The sequence below is a fragment of the Galeopterus variegatus genome, unplaced genomic scaffold (assembly GCF_000696425.1).
Source record: "Galeopterus variegatus unplaced genomic scaffold, G_variegatus-3.0.2 Scaffold2768, whole genome shotgun sequence".
NCBI classification, from domain to species: domain Eukaryota; kingdom Metazoa; phylum Chordata; class Mammalia; order Dermoptera; family Cynocephalidae; genus Galeopterus; species Galeopterus variegatus.
Window position 1 is genome coordinate 124529 of NW_007728879.1, and position 26241 is coordinate 150769.

General features: G+C 38.3%; 1 protein-coding gene across 7 annotated transcripts in view; it reads right to left on the reverse strand.

Moving 5' to 3' along the window:
- Positions 1 to 26241, reverse strand: part of OSBPL6 (oxysterol binding protein-like 6) — a 212173-nt gene that overhangs the window by 106671 nt on the left and 79261 nt on the right. For 5 of the 7 annotated variants that reach the window (XM_008582929.1, XM_008582927.1, XM_008582928.1 and 2 more), the window contains exon 2: positions 8815 to 9003. The gene's annotated coding sequence lies outside the window, so the exon portion shown is untranslated. Of the gene's footprint in view, positions 1 to 5483; positions 5533 to 8814; positions 9004 to 11158; positions 11199 to 26241 lie in introns of those variants that run through there. The other 2 variants (XM_008582923.1, XM_008582925.1) reach the window with 2 other exon arrangements.

A 26241-nucleotide genomic window follows, 5' to 3' on the forward strand; every position in this document is an offset into this window, starting at 1 on the left:
TGATGGGTGGGGGGGAGGGAGGAACTGAACTGGTAAAGGGACATGAAAATCAACTACATTGTATACTGATAAAGTAAAATTAAAAAAATTTTTTAAAAAGACACAACTGGGCCGGCCCGGTGGCGCACTGGATAGTGCGCCGCTTGGGAAGCGCGGCAGCGCTCCCGCCCGAGGGTTCGGATCCCACATACGGACCGGCTCCCGCTCACTGGCTGAGCGAGGCGTGGGAGCAACACCCAGGTTTGCAATCCCGTTGCCGGTCCCTGGTCCGGTACGGGGGCAACACTGAGGGTTGCGATCCGTTGCCGGACACGGAAAAAAAGACAAAAGACAAAAAAAAAAAAAAAACCCTACAAAACAGAAATTAATGTACAGGTTTATATTAAGTGGAATTGGTAGTGTATCCTTATTTAAAATACAGGCTACACAAGCACAAAAGAATGATCAAATATCACACTTATTAAGATTATTTTAGAGTCAAAAATACTTGAGATACTGACAAAAAGTGAAGGGGGTCCTGATGGTTTGACAGGCTATATTTGAGATCCAGGTAAAGTATCAATTGTGGTAAGTATAATTAGCAAAGAAATGGATGGCAAAAGGCCTGAGCTCCAGCCTTCCCATTTCAGTAGATCATATGATCATGTGTCTCAGGTAAGATATTAAGAGGAAAAGACTTCTGTCCCCATCTTACCTCATGGGATTTTGTGGGAATTAAGAAAGTAGTAGTTTAAAATACACACTCATACACACATATGGGGGTGAAGCTGGAAGACTGAATACAGAATCTATTTCACTCCAAAACTCCACTGAAACAAGAGTAAACAGACTTTTTCTTTCTTTCTTTTTTTTTTTAAAGTAAAATTCCACATGGGTGGAAAGAACAGGAGACAACAGCAACAGAATTATGGGACTGGAAAGTAGATGTTAAAGTGGTAAAATGACATCTGAGACAGAGTGTCCTATCGCAAAGACGATGAGCAGACGCTGAAGGAATTCAAAGAAAGATTTAAAACGTCACTTGATATTGAACTAGGATGAAAAAAATTACTTTCCCCCAAACCCCAATCTTAGGAAATGCCAGTGGTAACTGTACTACAGAGGTTCTAAAAGGTGGTCTGGGATCAATATGTAACCTCGACCTTGTCCATACTCATGAATCAAAAACTCTAAGGGTGGTGCCCAGCAATTTGTATTTTAACAAGCCTGCCATGAGGCAGCAGGTGTCAGGGGTTGCCAATTGGGCCCCTTTCTTTATTGACCCAACACCAGCACCAGGGAATAGTAATATAGCATTAGACACACGGTCACTCCCAAGTCACAGACCTAAAGCCTCAAAAATAAATTGTGAAGATTTTTCCTCCGAAATTGGAGAAGTTTTGGAATAAGAATTTTAAGTGATAATTAAAGCATTTAGCATTTAACATTTATATATTCCTAAATGGTGTTTATACTATAAAATTATTTCTAAAAACTTTAGAAGGCTAATGTAAAATGAGTTTTTATTACAAGCATAGCACCTCCACTTACGAATAAAGAAGAAAACAAGGCAAAAAGCTCTATCAACAGGACTTCTGTTGTCTACTAATCCCGACATTTGCAAAATCTCTTTCATATCAGATTCAGAAACAAAAAGAGATAACCAAGTCACTGTCTTTTACTAGATTAGGGGTCTGCAAACTTTTTATGTAAAGGGACAGACAGAAAATATTTTATGCTTTGTGAACCATACAATCTCTATTGCAGCTACTTAACACTACCCTTGTAGTGAAAAGCACCCATAGACAATATGCAGATAAGTAAGTATGGCTGTGTTCCAATAAAACTTTACTTACAAAAACAGGCTGCAAGCCAGACTTAGCCTATGTGCTATAGTCTGCTGACCTCTGCACTAGACTATGAAACATCAGGATGCATTCTTTGGACCAGACAATGAAGAGGATGTAGATTATCAAAGAACTTCCCATGGCAGGCAGGACTGTTAATCTTCACTACAAGTGGCAAATCACTTTATACAGGAGATTCTGAATTTAGCTGCTTCTTGCCAACTTCAGATTTCTCTATTTCCTCTAACATGTAAAAGAAGGTACTTTATGCTTAGGAATACAGAAATCGGAAAGTACTCATAAGACGAAGGGTAGAAAAACTTGTTTTGATTGGACTAAATGTTTACCTATGACATGAGTTTTATTAAAAGCCCCATGAGAAAAAGATTTGCTAAATTCCATCTGAAGGATAACACCCTAAACAGTCCAAAGGTATTTCAGAAAAATGCATGAACCTCTTAAAAAGGATCTTGAAAATTGCTAAGAGAGTACATTTTAGGTATTCTCACCACAAAAACTGATAAGTATATAAGGTAATGCATATGTTAATTAGCTTGATTCAGCCATTCTACAACATACACATATTCCAAAGCAACATGTTGTACACTATCAATATACACAATTTTTATCTGTCAACTAAAAATAAATTCTAGAAGTATTAAAAAAAAAATAGTTGTGATGACCAAAACTAATTGAACTGACTAGGAGAACAGAACTTTAAAATACTAAATCTCTCTTCTAATGCTAAAATTTTTTCTCAAAATCTCATCCTACGTTCCAGAGGATATCTGTTCTAAACATTAAATGCAACTATCTGTTCTTCAAATGAGAATTGAGCTCATGAATCTCTTAATATATTTGAGAGTAGTTTAATTTTTCCTTTTAAAAAACTTTTTCAATCAGTATTTGGCTAGTTTTTAGAAATCTGGCATCATGGATTATTTGGTAATGATGATGATTATCCCACTCACTTTCCTTCTGACGTTGAAACAAAATCTGCAGAATATTTCTATCCAAATTTATTTCTTCATTCTAAAAACATCTGGCTACTCAAGTTTTATCTCCCTTCTTAATTAGGTTTAAAATTGTTACAACCCATGATTATAGGATAACCATATCCGTGGAATAAACCAGTGCATTTATTCTAAGTGTAAGATACCTAGTGGAACAGTAAAACAAAATAGTTGAAATATAAACTGAATCAGAAAACCTAGGACATGCAGTCAATGTGCACCTGCTGATTGCTAATAATTCTTTGATTTCCTTAAGACTTCATTATTATTTGCTGTTTGAATAAAACACTCAAAGGGTTTTTTAAAAAAGACTAAGAACTCATTACCTAGTCCTGGATCCTGAAGAACTTCACTTTTTTTTCCCTGAAAGTTATATAACTTTACATTTAAATCTATGACCTATTTTGAATTAAATTTGTATAAAGTTTAGATTGTGGTTCATTCTTTTGTCTATGGATGTCCAATTACTAGAGCACCATTTGTTGTAAAGGCTATACTCCTTTCACTGAATTACTTTTTTACCTTTGTCAAAAATCAGTTGGGCATTAAAAAAGGAAAAAGGTAAGCTAACTTTACTTGTAAGTTTTGTTAGATTGCAGAAATTTATGAAGTTAAAACGAAGCATTAAAAAAAGGGCAGAATTTGTCTAGTCCAAAAATGAGCAATGGGACAAAATTGTAGAATGTAAGAATATTCAAGTAATGGGGTCTCCACACCCACTACTGTCCCTGCAGCCCCTTCCTGCATAAGTGTGGCTTCTTCATCCTTGCAAAACTAAGCAACACTGTACTTGATTTAGTACACGTTTTAGTATTTCTTCATTAGTGTTTCTCTTTTAAATGTTTTATTTTGGAATAATTTTAGATTTGCAGAAAAGTTACAAAGATGCTACAGAGAGTTTACTTTTACCCAAGTTTTCCTCTAGTTTTCATCAGTTTTTTCGAAGCTGACAAAACTATTTTAATCTTAAAGTTTAACTGTTTATAATACCAGTTAAAAAAAAATAGGCATTTGGAAATACATTCAAATGACAAATCCGTAGTTATTATTTAAACAAAGTCGTTAGTACTTTCAAATTTAGTACGCTAAACATGAAAATTTAGTCAGCAATTCACCCTTCAGTTCCCAGCTCAAGTGTCACCTCAGAATAAGCAATAGGTACATACCCTGTCACTTTCTAGCACAGTATTCTTTTCATTTCTTTCATATCACTTGTCTCAGTCCGTAGTTATATTATTTGTGTACTGGCTTACTGCCTATCCCGAGACTTCACCTGTCTTGCTTCCTGCTTTCCTTGTTATAATCTCAGGGCCCAGAATAATACCTGGTGGATATTGAGTAGATATTTAGTGGACTTTGCTGGATAAATGAATGAATGAGTGAATGAATGAATAAATGCCTACATGAATGAGTGAACACTTTAGACACAGCAGGGATGATGTAAGACACATAAAAGCACATCTATGTAGATGACTATTAGTTCTGACATTTCAAACCTTTAAATGTTTAACACTGGCCATACGCAGTTGAAGTTTTGGGGAGCGTGTGCGTTAGTCCATCATCTTTTTAGTCACTTCTTTCAGGGACAAAGTTTAGAATTGTTGCTTTGAAAGCCAATCCTTTCAAAGTAGATCTGTATTGTTGGTTCGTAGTACTTTCTGGCATTTTTTCATTAGATGTGCAAAGTCAATAAAGTAAAATTTTGAATCACCTCAAAGTTAGACTAATTAAAATATTAATCATTCTTCCATGTATAAAATCATATTTGAAAAAAAATTACATGCCAAATTTATGACAGTTTTGGAACAAGACATTGTGAGGTGACAGGTTAAAAGTTTAAAGGACTAAAAGGGGAATGATGCAGCTCTCTTTCCCTCCCATTGCCTACCTCTGAGATCCAGGTTCAAAGAATTAGCTGGTTGAAGGAAAAAGACAGGAAGAATGGATGAATAAACAGATGGCTAGAAGTAAATAAGGAGAGAAGGAAGGAAGCAAGGAGAGACTAACTGTTCTCATATTTTCTGTGAACACTTACATTCTCTCAGGGTCAAATATTACAAAATGTGTCCAAAAATCAAAGCACTTGATCACTTGACCAAAGGAAAAAAAAATCATTCCAAAATAAGTACCATAAAATATCTATTTGTTAAACAAAAATAAGTAAGCAGATAAAAAGACCGGGGCACCTTTGGGATCCCTGCATCATTTACAGTGTTAATATTTCTTTTGTTTCTGAACCTGCATTATAATGAAGGGGGGACACTAATAAATGCATTCAACACACCAGCAACTGATCCATCATCCAAAGAATACAATAATCCCGCTGTCACTCCTGGAAAATCTCCTGAATGTGATGTAATAAGTTGCAAATAAGTCAAATTACCTGGTGAACTAAAGATTTAATAGACTGAATCTCACTGCCAAGAAACATATCAACATTAATACTAAAAATGGAGTTGAGGTAAAAATTAATCTTCTGACTTCACGCATAAATTATGAAAAAAAAAATAATGATAATAATAAAAGGTAAACAAACAAACAAACTTGTAGTTAACTCCTTACCATTGCATAAATTACGAAAAAACAAAAATAATGATAATAATAAAAGGTAAACAAACAAACAAACTTGTAGTTAACTCCTTACCATGCAAAATTTTCTCTACATAAAAATAGAACAATAGGCTGGGCAGTCAGCTCAGTTGGTTAGAAAGCAGCCTTATAACACCTAGGTTACAGGTTTGGGTCCCTGTACCATCCAACTGCCTAAAAAAACAAAAAACAAAAAACAGAACATAGAAAAAAGAAAGTTAAAAAAATAATGATAATAATAAAAGGTAAACAAACAAACAAACTTGTAGTTAACTCCTTACCATGCAAAATTTTCTCTACATAAAAATAGAACAATAGGCTGGGCAGTCAGCTCAGTTGGTTAGAAAGCAGCCTTATAACACGTAGGTTACAGGTTTGGGTCCCTGTACCATCCAACTGCCTAAAAAAAAAAAAAACAAAAAACAGAACATAGAAAAAAGAAAGTTAAAAAAATAATGATAATAATTAGTAGTTGTAATGCCGAGATTATTAATTTGAAACTATTTTATGTACTTAAAGGATGAAGTAAATAAGTTATTTTGAACCAAGGTTTCCAGTGTAAAAGAAAAAAAGATACAAACATAAAATCAAGTAATATTAAAACTCCACTAAGTTAACTTACGAAAATCAATATGAACTCATATTTTTTTTCTTTTTAAAGGTATGTATTTCCTACCGTGTCCCTTGACAAGGCCTGGAAACACTGACCACCTATGGGCATGAGCGCCTCTAATGACCAAACTGTAGTTTCTAAATTCCATCTCTTATCAAACGAACCAGCACCCCTTGGAATAGCTGATTCTTAGACTGGGGTACAAAATGCACAAGAGGCGTTTGGGGCAACCTGTTGTATCAAAAAAGCAGGGCCAAAGAAATTAATATGATGGAATGCTTCTGGGATGTTCTGTGTCTTGATCTGGGTAGTGGTTAAATCTGTACTCACTACGTGATAACCCATTGTGATTCGCATATGATAGGTTATCTTTTCTATATGTATACACAGGAGCCAACTTGAAGGGGCTCCCAATGAACAATGAAGATGTTATTCGAGCATCAAAAACCACCCCCCAAAAAACAGGAGGGAGGAGGGGCACTGGAGGGTGGGGAGGCCCGGGGCCGTGCACTCCTAGAGTGCAGCCCCCCAACACCTGTTCCTTCTCAGGCCCTTGCTCCAGCTCATGCGTGTGCATGTGCACAGACCCCCTTATTGACAGCTCTCTGTCCTGGACCCAGCGCCACTCACTGGCCGCTGTCCCCGCACAGCCCGCCCCGTGCGTGGGGGACTGATGGGCACGAGCCTGCAGGGGATGGAGGGAGAGGTGGGTTCAGGGACCAATCTCCCCCTTTATCCTGTTCCATTGACCTGGCTTCTGGTCAGGATGCTCCATGGGAGCAAACTATATGATAGTGGAAAGTTGATTGCCCCTCTCTGGACCTCAGTCTATGTACCTGTTAAAAGGGAGTGCAAGGACAGCTACATCACCTGCTGCTAGCTGCACCTGTGCCTCCTGTCCACCCCCTCCTCCTTATACCTCATTCCCATGCTCCCAGGATCTGAGTGAGCACTGGGAAGGTGATGATGGCGGTGGTGTGGAGGTAGTTTATCAAGTGCTTACTATGCACCAGGCAGTGTGCTAGGGGCATTTTAAAGCCCCTTGTCTCATTTGATTCTCCCGAGAACCCTAGCATATCCATTTTAAAGAGAAGGAAACCTGCTCGGAGAGGCAGAATCATTTGTAGAGTCAATTGCTAACTGTAGGTAGAGCTGGATTCAAATCCAGGACCTCATGATGTCGACTTATCTCTTTGGGTCCATGTTTTCTCATTCGCCAGGCCATTAGGTCAGCAAAACCTGGTTCGAGTCTTGGCCCTGCCACTTTCTAATAGAGGGAACTTAACTTTCCTGTGCCTCAGTTTCCCCATTTGCAAAGTGAGAATGATGTACCATTATTCAGAGGGTTGGGTGAGGCTTAACTACTCACGATGCTAATAATGGCTAATGTCTTCTAAGCGCTTCTTTGTATGAACACTTTATGTGTATTAATTATCTTGGCATGTCTGGGTGAGTAATTAGAACTATGAGACCCCACCCCCCAAATACAATACTACAATTAATAAAAACATAACAAATATAAAAAAATTCATGAATTTACAATGATACTCAAGAAAAATGGACCCTTCTTCCTGAAACATCATTTTTCACCTTTTGAAAAAATTAAAGCACCAACTATGAAACTGTCAATTATAAGAGAAATATTAAGTATTTGCCCTGTCTTTCCTGTATAAACTATTTCAGGGTCACCAGATACTAGTTGATGAGGGAAGTTCTTTATAAAAGAATTCCATTTAATAAATGTAAAAGGAATGACAGGTTTAGAGGGGGTTAACATCATCTCTATAATCCCTAATGAAATAATGTATTCAGGAAATGATTACTGGTGGATAAGATCATTAGGTAAACAAAACTTATGAGGGAACTTCACAATAGAGGGATCAGGATGTTATATCCCAAAGCTACTATTCAATCATAGCATCACTAAAAGAGGGACAACCAGACCACACGTGCCTCCTGAGGCAACTCTACGTGAAGTACACAGCACCAAGGAGGCAGAATTCCTGCCAAAAAAAGTTAAAGCTGAATCCAGTCAAGCCTCTAGATCTAACTTCCAAGTTTAAGTAAATTTGGGTGATAGAGAAAAAAGTTAAATAACAATCAGCCAGACCTAACATGGTGAACATTCTATTACCCAAGTAGCTTAGTTTCTTCAATTAAGAGACTTAGATTCAATAACCAAATGAAATGTATGCCCTTCTTTGGATCTGATTCAAATAAACCAACTATAAAAGATAACTTTGAGACAGGGAAATACAAATATGTAATGAGTAGTAGGTGATACCAAATAATTATTGTTCATATTGTTAGGTGTTTCTGTTTACTTTCAAAGATTATAAAAACTGGATGCATTTTAGGAACATGTGTATGCATGTACATTTGGGTTTGTGTGTATGTATGTATATAAAGAAAGCAAGGATAACATTTTGGCCATTTTTTAGATTTAAGTCTGGAAGTTCATTATTCAAGAAGGGAAGGGTAAGTGTCTTATTTCCACATGATACCAGACTGCACATAAAAAACAGAAAAAGGTTAACAGATATTTTTACATTTTTATCTACTTCCTAGCCTTAAAAAAATAAAACAGAACTTTTTAATTGAGATAATTAAACATAAGCAGGATTATGACATATTTTAGATCTGATATACAAGCGAAAGATATAAAGAAACACCTTTCTGTGACTTGGTTCTGTCTCACCAGTCTTTTGCTGTTACTAAGCACTGCCTAATCTAACCCTGCTTTTTGTTTCAAGCTTGCACTCTTCTAGCTCACCTTGCACCTGGGAGTCCAAGTCTTCTAGGTTGGCTTTATGGTCAAAGCTGTTTTGCAATGGTTTTTCCTCAGATGCCTGTAGCTTTTCTCCTTGCAACACAATCTGTCTATTGACCTTGCTGGGGTTGCCTGGGTAAATTACAGGAGCATCTCCTTAATTTCCTTCTTTTGCTGTTTTCCCAGCAGACCCTGAAAAAGAGAGATTACAGTTATATAGTACATTTCTACAAAACTTTTGTGAAACTCTCAAGAGGGACTGCCTATGGCCATTCAGAAAATTCCTCTCTATTTATCTTTTGAAGAGAAAGAGTATATGGGATGGTGTCTCCTTTTCTTTGTTTTTGTTATTCTGGCAGATGGCCAGCACTGGGATCCGAACCCTTCACCTTGGTCTTATAACACTATATTCTAACCAACTGAGCTAACCAGCCAGCCCAATGTCTGTTTTTTACTTCCTTTGCTTAATCTTATGTAATCTGAAACACATAACCAATTAAATGTAAAACCTCAAACAGTGTTTTTAAAAATAGTAAGTATGAAGTGGTTTCATCACACATGCACATAAATTTACAATCCCTAGTCCCCTGATCAAGACCCATTAATGGTCTCTAATTTGCCATTCAAGAGGAGAATTGTTGTCAAACGCCTAGAATGCTCCTCTAGCAGAAAGGACCGACTATACTGTCAAAGAATACAAAGTTTTCAACTCGACATAATTTCTCAGGAAGCAAAGAAACAGTATGTTGTAAGTAAATAACTGTGTTCACTTTAAGGGAAAAAAAAGAAAAACCTGACAAGGAATCCAATGTGGAAGCTGTATTAGTTACTCTCTGATCCTGACACATGAAAGCAGTTTTTTCCTTAAGCCGCAAACCTTTCTAGCACATTTGTTTATTCGCAAGATAACTTTAAAAACTGTTCTCCAGGTTAGATTTTTTTTTTAAGCTTATTCTTTCGGTCTGTTTTAGTTTTTTCTGTTTTTACTTACAGAGGAAGAAAAAAAAAATGCACGCATACGTGCACGCACACACACACTCATGCCCACGTGCACATTCTGAAAGACTGTGACTTACTAAAACTGCAAGAGATTTATGTCTACCCAGCATCCTATGCCATTACTCCTCCTTTAAGTACCATCTGTCTAAAAAAAGTTTGTTCTAACCTCTCCCTTCCACCTCTTCAAAACTTCTACTGTTGTAAGACAATTCCAGGTATTTTGTAGGTCTTAGATAAAATCTAATTGTTGATTATGATGATGACATAGAAGAACTAAGGATAAGATCCATCAAGATTATTTTTGTATGCTCAGCATTTTATCTTTTTTTCTGCACAGACTACTTGATCTCATTTAATTAAGTCATCCCTTGGTATCTGTGGGGGATTGGTTCCAGGACTCCTGCGGATACCAAAATCCCTGATATAGAAAGTCCCTAATATCAAATGGCATAGTATTTGCATATAACCTACGCACATTCTCCCATATACTTTAAATCATCTCTAGATTACTTATAATGCCTAATACAATGTAAATGCTATGTAAATGGTTGTTATACTATATTGTTTAGGGAATAATGACAAGAAAAAGTCTGTATATGTTCAGTACAGACACAATTTATTTTTCCTGAATATTTTCCATCTGAGGTTGGTTGAATTCACAGACGCAGAACCCACACATATGGAGGGTTGACTGTATAGGCAAATGGAATATGAATGATCGGCTATAGAAACTCCCTTAGTCACCTTTTCCTTGCTCTTTCCTATGAGGGAAAAGAAGAGGATACTTAAATAAAAAAAGAAAAAGAAAGAAAAAAATGTGGCAAAGAGGCCTCTGTGCTATATTGCAGTTCTTTTTGCCCACCCCCACCCCTATTCCTTTCCCTAGTCTTATTCGCCATAACTTTGTTCCATCCTAAAATGGCAAGTGGGAAGTAAAGGAGAATAGAGGACCATGGGGTAAGATTAAGGTTTCCTCTGCTTCCCTCTCTTTCCCCTACTAAGCAGCAGCAGAGGGGAGGGCGAAGGCAGGGTGAAGCTTGCTAACCATGGCTAAGGAATTTCTACTCCTGCGCACATCACATCACATACACTGTGTGTGTCCTCATCTTCAGCCTGTGTAAATCAGACCTTAGCCCAAGGAGCATTTTTCTACTTCCCTCTTCTCTTCCCCCATAGTCTTTGCCAATACATCCTCCAAAATCCAGCTCAAAATTACAACTCCCAACTACTTTATTAATCTTTCCAGCTAGAAAAAAAGCAGCTGCTCACTGCACTTAGTACTTTTGGTCAATTCCACTTGTGTGAGGCTGTCCTGGTCTCATAAGCACATGGAGCATACATCACTTACCTCCCCTACCAGACTGCGCGCACTCTGGGAAGCAGGGACCAGACCTTAGTTACCTGCACACAGTAAGAATGAAAGAAAGACTGAAATTTACAAGGTTTTGATTTATATGTACTCTGCAAGGAACTAATTTACTATTGTCCATTTTGCTATTAAGAGCACAAAAGTGTATATTTTTACACAATTTGTAAGCGATGTCAAGGAATAGAGGTTTTGGCTTATTTTGAAACTATAATTAATGTTCATGTGGACATTTCTGTACAATCTTCAAAAAGACAACAACCAAGATAAAGTTTAGTGCCTTCTATAAGCTTCAGGGAAACTGAGCACTCTGGGTTAAAAATTACCACCACACTATAAATACTTGATTCAGAAATAGCCAATCATCTCTGACAGTTACTCAAGCCAAGGAATATTAGTTAGGAATATTTATATGAATTCAGCTTCAAAAAGTTAATTAGGATAGACTGGTTTATAAGATCACATTTGTATTCCAAACTATCATTATATTTGAAAACCAGAGAGTTTACCAAGCAGCAACTGAACCTTATTTTAATTAAGAAACTACACAGGGTCTTGTTTTACCTTGCACATAAACTGCATGCAGGGCAGAAGTCAAAGGTGACATGCTTATAAAGCTCATGCCTGATTATTCCTTGTGACAATACACATTAAAGATTATATCTTAGGGCCGGCCCGTGGCTCACTTGGGAGAGTGTGCTGCTGATAACACCAAGGCCACGGGTTTGGATCCCATATAGGGATGGCCGGTTAGCTCACTGGGTGAACATGGTGCTGACAACACCACGTCAAGGGTTAAGATCCCCTTACCAGTCATCTTTTTTTTTTTAAAAAAGATTATATCTTAAAGCTCTAGTTCAGAAATACACTCAGAGAAGGGAAGAGGTTGTTTCTTAAAAGTATAACCAAAATTGATTCTTTTTTTAAAAAATAGCACATTTTGTTTTTATCAACACTCAAAGAAGCAATCATGTTCTAATTTAATAATACCCTCTGCAGACCGAAAAGGCTCCCAACAACACCCTCTTCTTATGTCATTAATAAATTAAAAGTTGGAAAGGTTGATTTGAAGAAAGTCTCCCACACCACCTAGGATCCTGGTAGTACTTTCTGGAAAATCTCATTCAGGAGAGTTTAGTAACTTGGCAATGGTTCTTTCTGAATGGCTCATTCAGGAAGCAAAGATCCATTATCTTTACAAAATAATTTTTCCTTTAAACGGTGTGACTAATCCTCCCACAGCCTGAATTCTGCCCACTATACACCATGTTCCTGTCCAGCACACACCCCACATACTCCTCCCATTTTTTTATGCAAGCCCAGCAGAGACCATGATATATTCTACCAAAGACTAGAATCCCGTGTAGCTAAGTAAATGTACATAATGCAAAATGGAGACAAGGTAAAACAAGCTCTATAAAGGAAACATTCTTAAAATAGTAAAGATAATAAAGACAAGCAGCATAACTAGAAAAGTAATTTACACAAAATTAGTAATCTGCATAGCAAAGTCTATTTCACAACAAAAATAAGAGATGAGACACCTTTGACTATTTTCTGTACATATGTGGCCTGTGGTTTTATTTCAATGCTCATACCATTTCTACAAAGAAGGGCCGGTTTTAATTTAGGGTCAAACATCCTAAATTGCTTTTCCCAGAAAACTGCCGCTCAGTACATGTACAAGACCTTTCTTTATCATCTTGCTTACTTTGTCTACTGCCACCACTAACTACTTAGTTAGTGAAAAGATAATTGTTTTGCTTTTTTCACTGGCAACAATGTTTAGACAAGAAATTGATTTTTCTCTTCCTGTCTGTGATAATCCTAAAGACACTGTGTCTAAATCCCTGGAGAATACAGTTTTGATGCTATAACCCATAGGTTTGATGGAAATAGGTTATGCCTGGGGAACTTCCTGAAGATGAAAAATACAAATTCTAGTCACTATTACTTAGTGACTACTGTGACTTTCTTATCAATTGACTAAAGAGCAGAAGACTTTTAACCTAGGAAAAGTATCTAATCTCATTAGTGCTACTATACAAGGATACTTCAAAAAGTTGGTGGAAAAAATAGAATTAAAAGATAATATTAATCTTTCCATGAACCTTTTGAAGTAACCTCCTATAGCAATGAAGTTAAAATTCACCAGCTGAAATAACAGTTTTCATATCTGCCATTAAGTACTGATTGATTTATCTACAAGGTAAGTCTGTTCTGTAGTTATTATATACCAACATCAAAACCAGGCACTAAAGAGGATCTAGAAATGTAACAATCAATCAACAAAAACAAGGCTCCTTCCCTTAGGAAATTTAGAGGTTAGCCACAGCTAACAGGAAAAGGTATGTGAATAATCATTTTAAGTTATTAAAGTAGAATATATGCTAGGGATATTCATGACATGAGAATATTAATTCTAGCTTGGAGTTTGTGGACTGGGTGGGAAGCACATCAGCAGAAGTTGCTCAAAAGAGGGGGCATTTGAAAGATGAGTAGATCCATGTAGGAAATGGACAAGCAGGAATGAATACAGGACATTTCAAACTATGAGAGAAGTGTATGAAAATCAAGAGATGGGAAAGTGTAGTCTGTAGTTACAGTACTCAGAGTTTAGGGTACAAAAAGGGGAGAATGGGTGAGGGGAAGCCAGAGAAGAGGTTTAGATGGTCTTAAATGCTGGTGAAGACTGGATTTCAGTGTAGGCTATGAAGAAAAGGAGCAAAATTCAGAACTGGGGAGTCACATAATCAGGCTTCAGGCAGCAGATCCACTGGCAGAACATGCTGGAGGAAAGATGTTGCTTTGCCTCCCATGGATTTGTCACCCTTTTTCCCCTTAGTGATGGAGCTGCCAAAGATTACTCAAAGCCCATATCTTTTGAGCAGTGAGAAGCCCCAGAATGGGGTTAATATCCCAGAACTTCCTCAAGCATGACGCATTCCTTCCATTTGGGAAATTAACCACAAATTGGGGTTCTCTTCCTGCATTTATTCTCCAGACCAGCAAGTTACAGGAAGAGCCATAGGTGGGGTTTTGCTAAGTACAGTTTAACAAGTTTTACAATAGAAGCTGGTAACATTCAGTAAAAACAAGTCAGATGACATTCTGTTAGGCAATTAAGTGATCCACTAACAAAGGCTTGATTTAGCAAACATCCCTTTTCCCTCTAGCAGCTTTTTAGTAACTTTACATATCAATTAATGACTTGTCTGTCTTTGAGCCAGCAACCTTGCTGTGTTACAATTCTTATCTTGTAACAGAGACTCAATAGCCTGGGGAAAATTTCCTGTCCTTTGCAAGGTCAATATTTGAAACTGAAAGGCTTTGGAAAGCCAAGGCCCTGTGAGGTAATTTGTTTTATGAATCCTCTACAGAAAGAGGCAAGAGAGAACCTCCAAAGACATATTAGCAGCCACCACCTGAGTATGGGCCTCAGGAGGAGACAAGCGCAGAACTTAGATTTGACAGGACAGAATGCGAACTTATACCACCTCATGCATTTCCTGTCTTATCAAAATAATCAATAAGAAATAAAACATTCTTTTTTTTGGAAACATGATCAAAGCAAAATCAAATATATTTATAAATGCTAGTAAACTTGTTACCGACAGACCACTCACATTAAACCAAAAGTTGGTGCAAGGATTGGAAGGTTTACTCAGATTACCGGTACTCAAGTAAATGTCTGACCAAGCAAACAAACAAAGAGAAAAGAGGAGCAGTGGGGTCCAGTTTATCCTAGTCCCAGTTGGCGGGGCCAACTTATTCTACTGACAGTAATTGATAAAAGCAGTCCTCCCCACTGTTGTCAGCATAAAGAAAAGTATCGACTAGATTTAAATCAGAGAAACAAAGCATAGCCAGGAGCCCTCCAGGGTGCACCTATACAGAACAGAAGAGGGCTTGGAAAATCAGAAACAAAGCGCAGCCAGGAGACCTCAGGGGTGCACGTACATAGTAGTGGATACAGTCCAACCAAACAGCAGAAGAGGGCTCAGAAAATCAGAGAAAGTTAGAGAATAAAACATTGCCGTGTCAGAATTTAGGCCAGGGACTCCAGGAGAGATCTACCAGCAGCAGAGACATGGGAGCAAAATAGTCCCAGTGGCCACTTGCCTCTTGCAGCTAGAGTCTTATTTGGTGCCCAAAGCTTTCCAATTTTTGCCAGTGATTAAATTAGGCTCTCGGATTCCAAAGTCATAGAAATGAACAATGTACCCATCAGTAAAGCAAGCAATACTTTATTAAAAGAGGAGACAGATTTATGCATAAGGGGGTAGCAACAGTAAAGCTAGCCCCCCAAGGGGAGCTGTTCAAGGTCTTTTATAGGGAAAGGAATTAAGGGGTACAGGCCAGTGTCACTGGAGGTGGTCCATTTTGTTCTTCCTGGTTGCATCATGGGCACATGCTCAGTAGGTTCAAGATGGCAGTGGTGCTCATCATTGTCACCCCAGCAGAGTCATTGTAGCAGTCACCTTGATGTTCTGTGCACAGGTGGGAATTCCTAAAGGGGTCTTAAGGTCAATCTGTAATTTTTACAATTATGATAAGCCTTGGGGAGGGGTTTTGCAACTCAGTAAATACCTGTTTCCTCTCTTATCTCAGTCTATTTAGTCAGGGCAGCCCATGGGGTAATCATTTTCCCCCAGGTCTCATGACTGAGGAGTGGAAATGTACCAAAGTGTCCTCTGCAGGGAAAATGCAGTCAGTTTGGTTCACAGGCCTAGCCTTACTCTGTTTCAAACTAAACACACTAATAAATTAAAATAATTTACTTGACCTAAAACATAATTTTTTCAATCTATTACATTTCTACAATCTAGCCAAATTTCCTAGATTTTTGGTTTGGATATAACTCAGTTCAAATTGACTTATATTTCTCCAAGGGTAGGGAAAATATTTTCTCTCTCCAAATCCCAAAGGCCAAGCACAGAAAGGACCTAGCACCTATTAAGCATTCAAAGGATTCCCCCCCACCCAAATTAAATAGTTTTGTTAATACCAACAAAAATTCAAATAACTGATCATACAGCTAAGAATTCTGATTACAGTTTACGTTAAAGAGTCTACAATTTTATTATTCCCTTGACAATTTCTCTTTTATATCCAAAGAAAAAATGTTAGAGAAACCACTCAGCAGTTCTATTATTCAGTTGAATAAAATTTTATAAGAAATAGGGACTCCATTAACTCTAAAGCACTATAAACATGCTTAGGACATATCCTAGTCTTCTGAAAGTAGTATGCTCTAGAACAAGTCAGCAAACGTTTTCTGTAAAGGTCTACATCAGTAGGTATTTTAGGTTTTGTGAGCCATGCAGTTTGCCATTTGATTCAACTATTCAACTCTGCTGTTATACAATGCAGAAAAGCAGCACAGACAACATGTAAATGAATGATCATGGCTGTGTTCCAGTAAAACTTTATTTACAAAACAGTGGTAGGCCACATATGGCCCTTGGACTATGGTTCGTTGACCCCTGCCTCTCAAGTAGTCCAGGTGTGACAACGGGGTGTGGTTTCATTGTTCTTTGCTCCTCAATGTGCATAACTCTGATAAAGTGATAAAAAAAAATATTCTGAGAAAATGGGCTCTAAGGAGAATCTGCATTGCCAGTGAAGGGGTAAAAGAGAAAACAAAATGAAGAGGTTCTATGGAAGTGATTGATTCGAGGAGATAAGAAAAGTTCTGAGTAACTTAGAAAGAGATTGTAAAATGTAGTGATATCTCAGATCACTGCTAAGGCAGTTCAACATATATCCTATGAAAGTGTGACTCATGAAAAGTGTGACTCATGAAGCCATTTCAGGGAAAGCTCCAACAAATGCTAAAAATACTCCTTAATTGAAAAAAAACTTCAGGGATAGCTTAACTTATTACCTAAAAATATGTTTAAGAGAAATACGCAAATCTTGACAGAATATTTGCATGAGAGAAAGCCAGGGGATTTGGGAATTTAGGAAAGTCTCAAATCATATTTCCCTCATGAATTCTGATAATCATGTTATATTTACTTGATCTAGCAGGGGGAAAAGTAAGGAATACTATCATCAAAGCTCACTAATCTATATTTAAATCTATAAAAGTTACAAAAAAACTATCTTAATTCAATTAAATCTGCTTAGTGATGCTACCAGTAAATTACCATTTAAAGTGACTTACTAGCTCTGCGATCCTGTGCAAGTTACTCTCTCTCTCTATGCTTCAGGTTCCTCATCTGTAAAATGAGGTTCTTCCATTAAGTTTGAGGATTAAGCACACTGTTTCAGATACAGTGAACATCACAGTTTCCTCCAAACCATTTCACCTTTCCAAGCCTTTGCATTGCCTGGAATGCTCTTCTCTGTCAAACACTTGAGCATTCTTTAGTCCTAGCTCAGGTCTCAAATGTCACCTCTGTGAAGGCTTGCCTAAGTGTACAATTATGCGTGGACAAAAACAAAAGAAATGCTAAATAGATTTCTGGTGTCTATATATTATAACATCATTGTAGAATTTCTTAACTTCAAAGCTTCACACTATACAGAATAAACAGCCATTTTTAGACACACATTGTGTTTACTTAATAAAATCTAGGAAATCCTTACTGGTGTTACTGAGATCAAGAGCAAAGACCCTGGCGCCTAACTGCCTAGGCTTGAATCCTGGCTCAGCCAATTATCAGAAATGTAACCCTGAGCAAGTTACACAGCTTCTCAGTGCCTCAGTTTCATGATCTGTAAAGATGGAGTGAGTAATAGTACCTACGTTTTAGAATTGTTCTAAGGATTAAATTACTTTATATGTATAGCATTTAAAACTATGTAAGTGCTTGCTATCATTATAATTATTTGTTGAAAGCCAGGACTAAATGTTGCAAAGGGTAATCACGAAGCAAAATTAATCGACCTTACCCACATCAGCCTCAAGCTTTAGTCAGCTGAGTTAATTAGCAAGAGAATACTGACAAATACGGCCCTTTTCACTGATGTTTTTATCAATTGAAAGTGTTTCAAGCCTATCTGATGAAATTCTTCTATTAACTCCCAATAGCTAACAATATCAGCTCAGAATATTTCCGAGACACACTATAGGTACACTAAAATAACTCCTTTCAATAGAAAAAAAGCCAGAGCTACTTTTTACTGGGCAACAAATCAGTGGTTCCCTCATTGCTTAACAAGTGCCCAACGGAAGGGAATAGGGAAGAAAGATAAAGGAGCTTAACGAGTCTGCTTTTAAACAACCCATGTCTTGTTTTCCAGAGAAATGAGATATTAAGAATTAGCACCACCCACCTGGCCAAAAAAAAGCTGTGAAATGTAGACCCTAACATCACTGAGCCTAAGGAGGAATCAAAATAATTGCACGCTGTATGCTGTAGGTGACTTTTATCCAAGTGATATGGTTATGTGATATATTTGGCACTCCCTCTGTCAAAAATACTCAGCCAAAAATAGCTATTTTGACCCAAACCACAAATATTGAAGTTGTGTAAACAGTATTTTTTGTTTTTTTAAAAAAAACTGCCAAAAGGATTGCTTTATTCTTTATTAATGCATAATAATCAGACTTTAGGTTAAAATGCTTGAGTTAATATTGAAACTAGAGAAAAAGAGAATAAACTCCAAATTCTTTTACCTAATATTAAAGGTCTTCCATGGTCTAACCCCAACTAACTTTTCAACTTTATCTTCCATGATAGCACCTCTTGAAATCTTCAACCAAACATAACTTCTTGCAATTCCCCCAATCATACCCACTCTTTGCCCACTCTGTGCATTTCCTCTAACTAGACCAATCTTCCCCCTTAGATCTCCAAAGTCTAAATCCCATCCTTCCTTTCAGCTTGTGTGGATGACATGGAGTCATTCCCTATGGCCCAGCAGATGTAATTATCCAGGTTCTTAACTTTCATAAACCTCGCTCCGCACCTCTTAGACTTTTCTCAGTCCATCTTCATCAGTTATTGACATGTGTCTTTGAGGGCAATGTCCACATCGGCTCCATCTTTCTAAGTCCACATGCATCATGGGCAGATTGGCCCATGGCAGGTGCTTATACTTTTTGCTAAAGTATCCAAGAAGGATGCTGAAGTGTGCTAAAGCTCATTGTGACTGATCATTTAAACCAATGGACAGGTACATGCACTCAGACAAGCTTTGCTGAAGAAAGGCTTCAATTAAAATAATACGTAACAAGACTTGATTACTTGGGAAGCAAATTGGGAGAAGAGAATTTTAATGCTACTCCCAGGACAAAGAAATAACCATTTACATTCCCCATCCAGTGATTTGCCAAAAACTACTAACAGTGGTACATTAAAAGTTTCCTTCCCATTCATATAACTGATAATACACTTCCAAGTCAGATAAATCATAAGATAGATGGTCCTGTCGTTCCCTGTTGGGAAAATGGAACGATTTGGTCAGGCCCCCCTTGCCTCGGAGCCGGTTCAGGGTGGTTCGGAAACATCGAATATGTAGGTGGAGTGCGCGCGCCTGCAAGGCGGTGCCGCTTTCGCTGGTGTTTTACTGCCTCGGGTGCCCGCCCCACACAGCCATGTTTTTCCAGACCTGCAGCTTCCAAGGACCCTGTGGCTGGTTACCTAGCTCACAGACCTGCGCGAAGGGGTCTGGTGACCCAGCCTGGCGTGTGAAGGGTTTATGACCCAGTCTGTGAATGGGCCTGAGGGTTCTGGGAACTCCAGACCCAGCCCTAGCTCAACCATCGGCCCAGTCGGTGCAGGAATACCAGCAGGTAAAAGAGCCCCGACAACTGGCGTGGCCGCCTAGCTTTACAATTGGTGTCAGGAACAGGATTAAGAGCTAGACAATTGCTGCTGTGAGGATTCCAGGCCTTAGCCATAGCTTAGCAGTAGCCAGACGTTCCCTTTTGAGACTCAAAATACTGCTTGCATCTGGGCTTTGGATAAAGACTTTCAAGACCTGTGTATACGGTGATAATTTCAATCATCCCCTTTAATATGCCTTAAACTCTAAATACCCAAGGACCAAAATGCAAAAATCAGAGAAACTGATACAGAACAGAGTAGACAAGTACAAAGATAAGGGAAGATTAACAAAAGAACCTCTAAACCTCAGCAGCCTGATACTGGTTGGGCAGAAGTTCACAAGTCCTAACATGTCATTTGGCACTAATTGAGATGCTTATTGGATCACAAAGTACAGGCAAACTCCACTCTTATGTGAAGCTCCAGGGCTGTACTGATCAGTATGTTCTTGCCAGACTACTGGACGGCTACCCACTGTCTGCAGTCCTGTGTTCACAGATGGCATTTCTCTGTATACTCAGTTCACAAACTGCTACATAAATGAGTTTTAATATGTACTCTTAGACCTAAGTAATTTTCCTAAACCTCAAGTCCTGAAAGAATATACAACTTAAGTCCTAAACCCAGGTGAAAGACTCTTAAAGAGATTCTTGATTCAAGTTGTACTAATGGGAAAATTTCTGTTAGGTACTCTGTCTGGTGTGGCTTTCATTTCAACTGGAACATTCAGTTTCCAATATCACATTTCTAGTATCTCAGATTACTGGAATGGCAACTGAATCCTTGGGCAGATAGCAGGAGACTTTAAGTGTTTTAACTAACTGAGCCTTTAAAATAAATATTACATATGCTCTTTAAAGTATAAACATTTCTGTCATATGCTGAGTTCAAAATAATGTTAAAATTCTTAATAAATTAGGTGAACATTGTTAGTGGCACTGCCATCAATTATGGAATGTTTTGAAATTATAAAATAGATCATAAACAAGTATAAGGTATGTATAATCTGTATTGTTTTTCATATATGGTTTAACTGGATAACCCTGGTCAAATTTTTCTTTGAGTTGGTCTTTTCTATCTCCTAGGCTACTTGGATGGAATTATTTCAAATTGCCCCAATTTTTTAGGCCTCTTGCTATATTTCTCTTGATCTAGATTTCCACTTAGTTTCCACAATGACTTAATTATTTGCTCATTAGACCACAGCAAAACTTAACAACTAAATCAGGCCTATTAACATTCTTATGACTAAAGCTTCCTGTATTTAGATAGATAGTACTGGCAGTAAAATCGAAACAAATTTTGAAATACTGAGACAGTGAAGAATGCCATCCATTACAATTCAAAGCTGTTCTTTTGGAAATGTAATTTGATGTCACAGACTGATAAGAAAAAAATGAATGGGGCAAACAGGGTAGACTATGTTATCAAATAACAGCAATTTCCTTGAAATTAAGAGCTTCCTTTGGGCACAAGAAGTCTGTGGCACTCGAGAAAAAGAGTGCAGGCCTTGGAGTTAAACAGGCTTGGTTCAAATCCCAGTGTTGATGTTATCTAGCTATAAAACCCTTCACAGGTTACTCAGCCTCTCTGGTCCTTAATTCCTTCTTCTGCAAAATGGGGTTTTGGGCTAATAAAACTTAATTCATATTGCTTTGAAGATTACAGATAATATATGTTCAGGACCTAGCACTGCAGACTTTCTAATACAAATCCATTAATACTAGGTTAAAATTTTTCTTTTCCAAAACTGAGACCTATGGGTTCTTCTAATACCTCTAAATACATCCTACTGTCTTCAAATTACAAATTTGCCATATCAGGGAGAAATTACATGCAAAAATCATTGAAACGTTCATGTCAAACATCCGATGTTGCTGAGGCTCATAGAAATAAAGACTATGAATTAAAAAGTTCGAAGCACCACAACTAATAGGCAGCTGACATGGAATAAGTAGCTGAGAGCCCAGTGTCTGGAAGCATCGAGGTTCACATTCCTACTCTGCCACTCACTAGCTGTGTGACCCTGGGAAAGGTATGCCACCTCTCTGTGCCTTGGTTTCCCTATCTGTGAAATGGAGCTATAAGAGTGCCCATTCCATAGGGTTGTAATGTGGATTAAACATCAGTACATAGGAAGTGCCCAGTGTTAGCTTTTATTTTTATTAAAGCAGTTTTGCCCAACAGCCACATTGCACATATTTCCAGATTCAAATTATTCACAGTCATGCTTTGTGATTTTCCCCTCCCCACAAAAAGAAAATAAGAGGCCCTCCTTGATGAGGGAGTCAAATTGAAGAATTTCTTGGAAAGCATTCACTGCCTGATTGCTGTCGTACATGGTGCAGACCTGTCCTGAGCCCACCCCCAACCCTGCTGCAGGGGCCCTATTGCAGGTTCCCTCTTACTACGGTGCAGGCCACAAACCTGTCTTACTCAGGGAGTGGAGGAAAGCTGTGGTCTCTTACCCATCCCTGGACCAGCCAGTGTATTGTTACCACCCCTGTCAACATCTTTGATTTTATTCAGCAGCAACAGTAGGACAAGAATTCTCGACACAGAGCAGACTCTCAATGAAGACTGTGGAATGAATGACATCATGAAAGTAGCAAGTGATAAAGCCAGGCACTTCAATCTCAGTAAGGGTTTAATAACTAGCTGCCACTATGCTTTGCTCCCATATCTGCCTTCCTAAACTATGGCCCTACTTCAGGATTTACTCTAATGTCTATGTTGTGCCTGGCCCTGAGAATATGGCAGTGAGAGATCAGATATGCTTCCTGCTCTGTGGAGCTTACTCTGTAATACAACAAGGCCCTGGAAGGAGGAGGCCAGGTTTAGAGTTTAGAGATAAGAGCAACACTAACAATGGGAAAAATTCCTTCCCTCCCTCCCTTGAGTTGTAATGACTTCGTCTATACATTTTGAATAAACGCTACTGACACCTTTAAAACAGTTTAGAATTAGTATTTAAATTCTCTTACATTGCTGGTGGGAATGTAAATGGGTATGGCCACTTTAGAAAAATATTTGGCAATATCCTCTAAAGGTAATAATACCCTATGATCCAGCAATTCCACTCCTGAATATATACTCAAGAGAAGTGAGGGCTTATATCCATCAAAAGACAAATTCAGAATACTCCTAGCAGCTTTGTTCATAACAGACCCAAACCTGAACTAACCCAAATGTCCATTAAGAATAGAATATTCACCCAAGGCATCCCTGGGTGGGCCCAAACCTCCAACCTTTGGAGGTTCTGTTCATAACAGACCCAAACCTGAACTAACCCAAATGTCCATTAAGAATAGAATATTCACCCGAGGCATCCCTGGGTGGGCCCAAACCTCCAACTTTTGGAGGTTTGGGGTTGGTGAACACATCACAGTGCTGGGAAGATGGGTACCCAGAGAGGGCATGGAAGCTCTGACCTTCCACCCTCCTGCCATACCTTGTCCTATGCATCTCTTTATCTGGCTGTTCCTGAATTGTATCCTTTGAAATACTGGTAAATGTTATTAAAAAGTTAAATGAATGGAGAGCTGTACCACAGCCTGCTGATATTAACACACGAGAGCAATATGGTCCAATCCAAAAAGCACACCCTCAGCACAAACAAAAGTTGCAGGCTGAGGCTGAGTGAAGCTACCAGCATGCAGGAAGCACTGGAGGCCACTTGAGGACAATGAGGCAAAAAGTCCCAGGATAGATGCCAATATGCTGAGGATGAGAAAGGAGAAAGATGGACAGAGATGTCCCTTGCTGCCATCTCTGAGCCACTGTAATATCACAGGTGTGGCCCTGACTCAACCCTTCTGGTTGTGAGGGACAATAAATGTTCTTTTTTCCAAAAAAAAAATATATATATATATGGAATATTGTGGATTGTTCATACAATAGAATAATACACAGATATGAAAAGGCACGAACTACTGATTCATGCAATAGCAAGTAACAACATGGATGAATCTCAACATAAAAAGAGGACCGCTGTATAATTCCATTTATATAAAGTTCAAAGACAGGCTAAATTAATGTGTGGTGATAGCAGCCAGAATGCTGGTTACTGTTGGGGAGTACAGACTGGAAGGGGCATGAGCGAACCTTCCAGTGTGCTAGAAATGTTCTATATCTTCATCTGGAGGTGGTTTGTGTGTAGATACAGATACTAAAAATTAATTGCACTTACATTTAAGATTTATGTACTTCTCTNGATCCAGCAATTCCACTCCTGAATATATACTCAAGAGAAGTGAGGGCTTATATCCATCAAAAGACAAATTCAGAATACTCCTAGCAGCTTTGTTCATAACAGACCCAAACCTGAACTAACCCAAATGTCCATTAAGAATAGAATATTCACCCAAGGCATCCCTGGGTGGGCCCAAACCTCCAACCTTTGGAGGTTCGGGGTTGGTGAACACATCACAGTGCTGGGAAGATGGGTACCCAGAGAGGGCATGGAAGCTCTGACCTTCCACCCTCCTGCCATACCTTGTCCTATGCATCTCTTTATCTGGCTGTTCCTGAATTGTATCCTTTGAAATACTGGTAAATGTTATTAAAAAGTTAAATGAATGGAGAGCTGTACCACAGCCTGCTGATATTAACACACGAGAGCAATATGGTCCAATCCAAAAAGCACACCCTCAGCACAAACAAAAGTTGCAGGCTGAGGCTGAGTGAAGCTACCAGCATGCAGGAAGCACTGGAGGCCACTTGAGGACAATGAGGCAAAAAGTCCCAGGATAGATGCCAATATGCTGAGGATGAGAAAGGAGAAAGATGGACAGAGATGTCCCTTGCTGCCATCTCTGAGCCACTGTAATATCACAGGTGTGGCCCTGACTCAACCCTTCTGGTTGTGAGGGACAATAAATGTTCTTTTTTCCAAAAAAAAAATATATATATATATGGAATATTGTGGATTGTTCATACAATAGAATAATACACAGATATGAAAAGGCACGAACTACTGATTCATGCAATAGCAAGTAACAACATGGATGAATCTCAACATAAAAAGAGGACCGCTGTATAATTCCATTTATATAAAGTTCAAAGACAGGCTAAATTAATGTGTGGTGATAGCAGCCAGAATGCTGGTTACTGTTGGGGAGTACAGACTGGAAGGGGCATGAGCGAACCTTCCAGTGTGCTAGAAATGTTCTATATCTTCATCTGGAGGTGGTTTGTGTGTAGATACAGATACTAAAAATTAATTGCACTTACATTTAAGATTTATGTACTTCTCTGTACATAAATTGTACCTTTTTAGAAAATCTAAACAAGCAAGAAAATCATATTTACATAAAACTTTAGTGTTTCCCAGTTTTGGATCATTCATTTATTCATTCATTCATTCTAGTACTTACTTAATGCCTATCATTACGCTAAGCATGGCAAGCAACTACACACAGTCCTCATCATTAAAGAGTCTGGATGCTAGTAGAGAAAATCCCTTCACTGGTAGCACCATCCATCTGGCAATAAATCACAAACCACCTTCTGATATCTCATCTGTTCTATTCTTCAATTACTTGACATTTTATGTGTTGCTTAAATTTAGAGCTGGTCTTAACTTAAAATGTAAATTCCTTGGTTGTTTCAAACCTTTCCATACCCTTAAATACCTAGCACAGTGTCTTATACATAGCAAGAACTCAACAATTTCTTGTTTATTTAACCTATCACACCACAGTACTCTTCTTGGCCACGGATTTCCTAGCCAATGTTCTTTTCCCCATGTTTTCACTTTTCTCTGCCCCCTATGAAATCTGTAAATGTGCTAATCACTTGCTAGGATAGTGCACAACTTATACTCACATACACAGTATCTACCAGTAGAGTGTAAGAGGTGGCTTATGTTATTCTGTTTTCTTTCATCAACCCCTTCATCCTTATAACAAAGCTTAAGAATATGGAAGAGGTGAAGTGGGGAAAATAAAAAGATAATAGATAGACTCATATTATTGAGGAGAAAATGATAAACCTTATTTTGACAGCTTGCAGTGCACTGGCAAAAACAGAAATAGCCATGCCTCTCTGGCTTCCCCTCCCTAGAGTGCTCCAGGCCCCACCGATGTCATATGTATCAACACACCTGAAAGGACCCTTGAGAATGACACAGAGGATGCCAGGTTTATCCATCTCCCAATATTTATTTTTCTTTTTTTCAAGTGTGACTTTCCTAAGGGTCACAAATGAGGAAAAGATTTAAATGTGCCAGGAAAAACCTTGGGCCCCACAATCAAATGTAATTAACACTAGTTAAAATTGTTCTAA